Raw genomic sequence first — 7,177 nt, 5'->3', positions numbered from 1 at the left:
CTTTTCAGAAATATATCGTACCACCCTCAGAACAATACGGAGAGCGTGGGTTTTCAGTAATCAACATCTACTATATTGCGACAATAGGCGAGCAAGGGCATCGTTTTACTAATATGTGGGAGTGCACACGCCTATCGTGCAATTACACGTTGCTTCATTAATGTATACCACAGCCAAACAGATATTACCTAATTAACGGACACGCAACGCTGCCGGTTAAAGATATGTAATTGAAAAATATCTAGTTAGTAGTACGTGATAAAGTAATTCACATGCACTCGAATTTAGAGCATATTTACACATACATGTATGTATATCCATAAATAATGACGACGCACACAGAAGCCAGTCAATTAACGACACTGTTTACCGATCGTTCATCGAGCTGTTTAACGCGGATATACAACGCTCATTCATAGGCAATCCCGTCCACTTAATTAAGCTGTATTTCTTGAACCAAGTATCTCTGCGCGAGGTTTTACCAATTTCAAATATAAAATAATAATAAATGAGACACTCAGAAGTACAACTTATACGCTAGCCCGTAGCAAATTTTGAGTTTGCATAGCTGAATAATAAAATTTAGCTAAATATTGCAAACGTTTGAAATAAGGGTTTAACTTTTCATACAGAGTCGGTTTCAGATCAATACACAATTCTGAGACTGGGAGGAAAGCATGTCTCATTGCTTTCTCTTGACGCGAACTATCTTCATTCTATTACTTTCAGCCTGCATAAGCTTGATAAGACAGCATCGGTCGCGAAACAATAGGAGAGAGACGGATTGGGTGACATAAGATGAGCAGCTCGGCAAAATAGTTGGTCGCCCGTTGTTGGCCTCGCTCTAGAATCGCTAGATCGCCATCTAGAGTGGCGAGGACGGGACGCAGGGGGAAGGGCACGGGGGTTGGGGGTTGGGGTCAACGCTGTAGCTCCGCTGTACTAGCTCGATACGAGCTCTGACCCATTTGGCAGTGTTCCCGAGTTCTGGCCACGGGATTTCCCCGTGTATGAGATCATCGATTTAACTTTTCCATTTTTCTCTCAATCCCCGCTTCGTGTCTCTTCGTAATATGCTTCCCTATAATTCTTCCGTGACAAAATTTCACGGAAAAACCATTATCGGTATTATTACTGTGGTACTGCTGCTTTCGCAACTCGGTAATTTATGCTCAAGATGCTTTGAATCACAGCAAAGGGAAATTCGAAGCGTCACTCGGATGATCGATGCATCCGGAGATCTTGCGAGTTTGCAATCTAAAGTTTAACCTGTCTATCACCGTGGATATAAATATATTCCTGTCCTTGTGAATATTGCGAGGGAGTGTCTTCTTGGCACGAACCAACTTCCAATTAATTTGTACGTATGACGAATTATGCAAATACATCAAGTATTTTATAATTGGATAAACATTTAATATGTAGCCAATACGATTATTTGCAAACATTTTCACAGTAAATGTATATTATATTATTCGAGACAATTTTATTTTGAAATCTGTCTGTTTCAAATAAAGATAACTTTATATTGTGTGAATGTGTAAATGTATATAATGTGAATTATCTAAGAGTACAGCAATCTTCCTGATTACCAACGATCACCGCGATTAATATTTCACTGTCGTCCGAGTACACACCCTGCCCGCGTCCTCGTTTATACAGAACATTACCGACGAATCTAGAACAGTGGGCCGATATTCCATTGTTGTAAGACATCAATTGTGATCGAGGATTTAATTAAACGAAATGCGGGTCTCGACGCCGCACCGTGCCCCTGGAAAACGTAACGGTAAAAGGAACCGCGTATAGTTATTTTCCCTTACCGCTTCCGTGGTGACCTCAGATTCGAAACTAGACCACGCGAAGTTTTTGGTAAATGTGTCAACCACCCGGCGTAGGATCAATACTTGCGCCCTGGTTTCTCCTCTCCTTGCTACCCCCACTAGCCTCACCCTTACCCTCGATCCGCCGCTCGTAATCCCCTCTCCCCTTGCTCCCTCTTATATCATCTCGCCCCCTTCCCAGCGCCGCCGTGGCAACCCCTATTGTCAAGCTTGTTACTGAACATTTCGTCTCACTTTTCTGCGGAATCTAGCTTTCGCGACGTTTTTCTAATTGCTGACGCTGTTGTCAAGGTGATACCATCGCCAGGTAATCGGCTAAATTGCTATCGATCTCACTTTGAAAAGCTTCTCTCTTAGCATATCAGTTTTAATTTATCTACATTCCCATTACTATAAATTCCCATCGTCCCTCTGCCAGTTTTATTTCCCCAAGCATGGCGTTTCTATTTACAGCTGTTCGATTGACCTAATTAATTACGGGCCAACACGTGATTTAATTCTTAGTTTTCAGTAGTAGTAATAGTAGTTAACAGCGTTTCCAATAATGTGCTGCGTGTGTTTTCACACATCGGCAAGAGAAGATCGTTCTGTTTGCGAAAATAACAATTTACTGTTATTCGTACCCTGCAGGCCAGCTGTTTTCACGCACATCCCTCGGTATACACGCTCCTTGTCCTCTCCGTGCTGATATGCCACCTGCCTCCCAGTAGGGGACAAATAGCACAGGGTGGAGGCTGAATAGAGAGATGAGGAGGCGAAGGGAGCAACATTTCAATGGGGCAAACGGGAATCGAGCCCCGGATTCACTCCAAACGGAGCGCGCATGCTTTCGAGCAAAACTCCGCTCGCATACTGCTCCTGTAATACTACCCCTCCCCCCCTCCTCTATTTCTCTACCATATTCCTTGGGGATTAAAGATATAAAGCGTTTCAAAACTCGAGTGTCAACGCACGTCGTTAGTACAGCATAACCAATGGATAGACAGCGGATTTTATCGATTTATAAGAAAATAGAATGTGTAAAAATTATGAATGTTGCGTATAACGTACAACACTGTGCAAAATATCAAAAGCTGAATGCATATTTCAATGCTTTAATGATAAAATAAACGTTTATCTGAAATGCATTTTCTAAACTAGAACCATAAAGATTTTATTTATAAAATTGAATTACTAATAGAATCAAAATAATTATTGATGACGCGACGGTTGTTTATTTTAGTATTTTACAAGTTCATATTAAGAAAATAAATTTTTGACGAATCAGAGAGAGAATAGAAATAGTATAAAAGTGGCTTGAGCAAAAGTAGACACAATTTTCTTATTAAGTAGAAATACAGACATGGCGAGTAGAAATAATGACACTGAATTTTGACTGATTGTGAGTAGAAATGCAGACATTAGAAGAGCCTTCAAGCCTTAATTTTACAGGAAACGTTGATTGTAAATGATGTCTTGCTTAATCAATCTGAATGTACATTAAATTCCACGCGTGAAACTACTTTTTGCTATAAATTTTGACTCATACATTATTTTTTATATTCAGTTGATAACGAGATGATGCTTCGAATAGAAATTGGGACACTTACCTTAGTATATTAATAATTGCATAACGTATAGGTTTATGTGTCGTGATTCAAATTAATGAAGATTATTTTTAGAACTTCCTATACACAGAAAATTCGAAGCCCCTGGAGGTTTGTCAATAACCGTAAGTGACAAGTACAGCATATCAGGTTGAAATTTAGTATACATATTCCGTTCATATTTTGCATGTTCAATAGTGATCAAATATTTAAGACTCGAGAAGACTTTTCTATTCATCATTAATACCGGTAGTTATTTATCTACATCTACTATGCCGTCCGGTCCAAACATCAATATTTAAAATAGACATGTTAATGTCATTGAAAATTACGATTGCATAAAAATACTATTATAACGTATGTAGGAATTTTAAATCAGCAGCACTACGTAATTCCTCATTTTCTAGTCATTCGTTGCATTTTTGCCGGAACTTTACACTATTACGTAATCGTCCTAGAGAGATATTCAGGGAATTTTATTAATTTTACCTGAACATTCATATTGTTTCTCGTTAAAACAAGTTTTTGCTCATTAGCGACTGTAAGCAGACTTAATGCCGACAAGCGTGCAATTTCCGCAGGCACTCGATAAAGCCTCGATCTTGACATTTCCCTGCATTTATTTTATAATCGATACTTTTATTTCTTCGTGCCACCTTTCAGACCATCGCAACCTGACGTTTCAGATATTATCGCGAAGCGCGAGGTTCCGGTTCGATGCAAAATGCAACGAATCGCTTAGTCAACAACTTTTTTTCACGGCGACCGACGGCGTTTGAGATTTAGTATTAAAAAAATGCGATTATACTTTAGACAACGAAATATGCAATACAAAATTCGTGCAACGCTTATTCCCATAAAATTAGTAGATGGCAGGTACTCGTTTCAGACATCAGTCTATTGACCGTGTAAAAATAGCTGGTTAAACAATAGTTTTCAAACGAGAATGCATCTGAACACGTCGCTTTGAACGTAGTTAATTTATTGCGGCTGACAAAACCACTCCTTTGAAGCCGTTCAAAGGCTAACGAAGTTAGTCTAACCGATGGTTGTTAATTAGAAATGGGAGTCAAAAGCGACGTCGGTCGAAAAGGTAGTAGAAAATGTAAACGCGAATGGATATCCAGTGCATCCAGATCGATCGAGGTTGCAGTTCGTAAACTAACCGGCGCACGAGGTTCCAGGTCACTGGGTCAACCCTTCCATCGATCCAACCCCACCATTGAAAATTCAGTTGCTTCGAGTGTGCTCGTCCTCATCGTTGAAACCTGGACTCCTCATCCTCTATATTCGGCCGGATACCTCACGTCATCGTACACCCACCACGCCTTTGCCCCTCGTCACCCCCTCTTTTTCTTTTTTACATTCTAACCGACCGATATTAATTATTCGCGGTTCGACCGCGGTAAAACCACCCCAGAGACCGCGGATATTTTCGTACAAACTTGCTATTTAAGTTCTTCTTCCACGCGAATATTTATCGAAGGTCGTCCCGTCTAACATGCGAGACAGTTCGCTTTCCGAACAATTTTTGCGAACGACTACGGTCGCCTTAGCAACAAAGAAAATAATTCCAACTCCCTCGTTAACAAGCGAGTCATAAAAAAGATCAGCACGCTTCTATTTTCTTTAACAATTGTCATCGCGGCATATCGGTTTATCTTGATGCTCGAGATACGAATATTTATAGCAGCGATAAAATAAAATAAAACCTGTTTCTTTTTTCCAAGTCGCAGGCGATCAAGATACCAATTGTGTTTGTAATAAATTCTGTTTGTGATGACGAAAGAAAGAGTCGAACGTATAGGAGAAAGTGATAGAACTATGCATAAGGCGCTGGTAGAAGGAGGTGTTGAAATATTTCTCGCGGTACGAAGGGTCCCGTAAGCGTCTTACACAGACGCAGGTAATATTCAAATTGGACCGAGAAGAGCGCGTAACACGAGTCGATTACAAACAGTCCAGGTATGAAGAACCTGAACCGTGACTGATTAAGAAGCGCACCGGTGCCAAGAAGGACGATGGAAAAAAGACACGTCGGGTAAGATTGAAAGTAGCGTCGTAAATCGAGCATTGACCCTTTTTGGAATTCTTCCGCTCGCCGGGAAAAGTGGACGGACGAGCGTGAAGCGTACGGCCGCGCTGCTTCGGAATGTAAAAATGTGTAGAAGCACGTACGTGTGTATACGCAAGTAATATGTACGTGTAACGTTAAGGTACGATACCGTGATACATTCGGAGTTTCCCAACTCCGTTTGACCCGAGCTACGTTTGTGGCACGCCAACAGGATACGTCCTTACGAATCTTAAGCGTTTCATGTTCATTTTATACCGTACGGCACTTGGAAAGTTTTATGTAAAAGTCCGTTTCGTTGAACTGTTAAAAATAAGGCCGAGAGATGCGGCATAGTCGAGTTTTCGCTTGCTGCTAATAAAATTCTACCCGGCCGTTACGCAATCCCAATTAACGAGGACGATTGTTAGGAACTGAAAGGGACTAGGTGAGACCATTTCCCGAGATCAAAAGAGCAAGACACGGTGAACCAAAGAACGAACAATGGACGCGACCGGATTGCTATGTGCTGTCTTGGCCGTTGCTTATGTTATGCAAAGAGTTCTACTAGGTACGAAGACCGACAGGTGCGTTCGGACAATGGTGTTACGACCCCCATCCGCCCACATGCTAGTATTTTTACCGAATGAGGAAAATTTTCTGTAAACTTACGTTATATAGCTGTCTTCAATTCGTCCGCGTCGACGTGGCGCACAGTGGTTCAGCAGTGGAAAAAAGGTCATTTTTTTGAATAGTTACTTTTTAGAATTCTTCATTATACTTTCATAGTAGAATGTCTGAAGATCCAAAATGTATAAATTTTTCATTATAAATATCGATTGATTGTTGGAATGTTATGTATAGCTCAATATTTTTTATATGTATGTACATATACACATTTTTTAATACACTATTTGATTTCGGTGAAATGATTAATTATTATACTACTATTACTTTGTTGTGTCTTTTATTACAATACTGTATTGTAATGTTAAAAATCGAATATCTCGGAATAACAATTTCCCGATATACATAATTGATAATATATTATAGAGTATCCGTAAGGACAGAGCCGAAAAAGAAGATTATCGTTACGTTATCAAATTTTTTCCAGTTTCGAACCACTGTGCGGCGCACGGTATCAGGAAACGCTCCACTTTCCTCTGAAAATAGATACATGAATTGTGTTAAAAGTACCGCGAATTTTATGTTCCCATCTGATTTATGATTAGATATAATTAGAACACAGGAAATAAAAATGCTCTCCTCTTCTCGACACTAGAGTATTTCAAGTGAAATTACTAAATAAGGCTGTCATTCTCTATTACATCATGTATACATACACATACATACATTTCTTTTCATATACGTACGTACTTGTTGAAATTGATAATAGTTTGGATCCAATAACTTCTATGCGTTGATAAGTTTTATAAATGAACCGAAGTGCACAAAAGGAGCTACCGACTGGATTAAAAGTAGAGAACAAAATGCGAAAGTAGGAGGGCGGCGTAGGATCAGAAAGGGGAAGAGGAATACGAAAGGAAAAAGGGTACGGTCAGAGGAGGCGTACGCGAATGGAGTGGCGGCGGGTAGGTCGCAATCCTGGTTTACTTGGCAAGAGAGGGCTCGCGGTGCTAGAACATTTCGTATCCGTGCGGTTCGTGGCTAGGCAAAAGGGGGCTAGAGGAGAA

This window comes from Ceratina calcarata, unplaced genomic scaffold, assembly GCF_001652005.2.
Source record: "Ceratina calcarata isolate Rehan_Ccalc_2016 unplaced genomic scaffold, ASM165200v1 scaffold369.2, whole genome shotgun sequence".
Lineage (NCBI taxonomy): Eukaryota > Metazoa > Arthropoda > Insecta > Hymenoptera > Apidae > Ceratina > Ceratina calcarata.
This window is presented reverse-complemented; position numbering follows the sequence as displayed.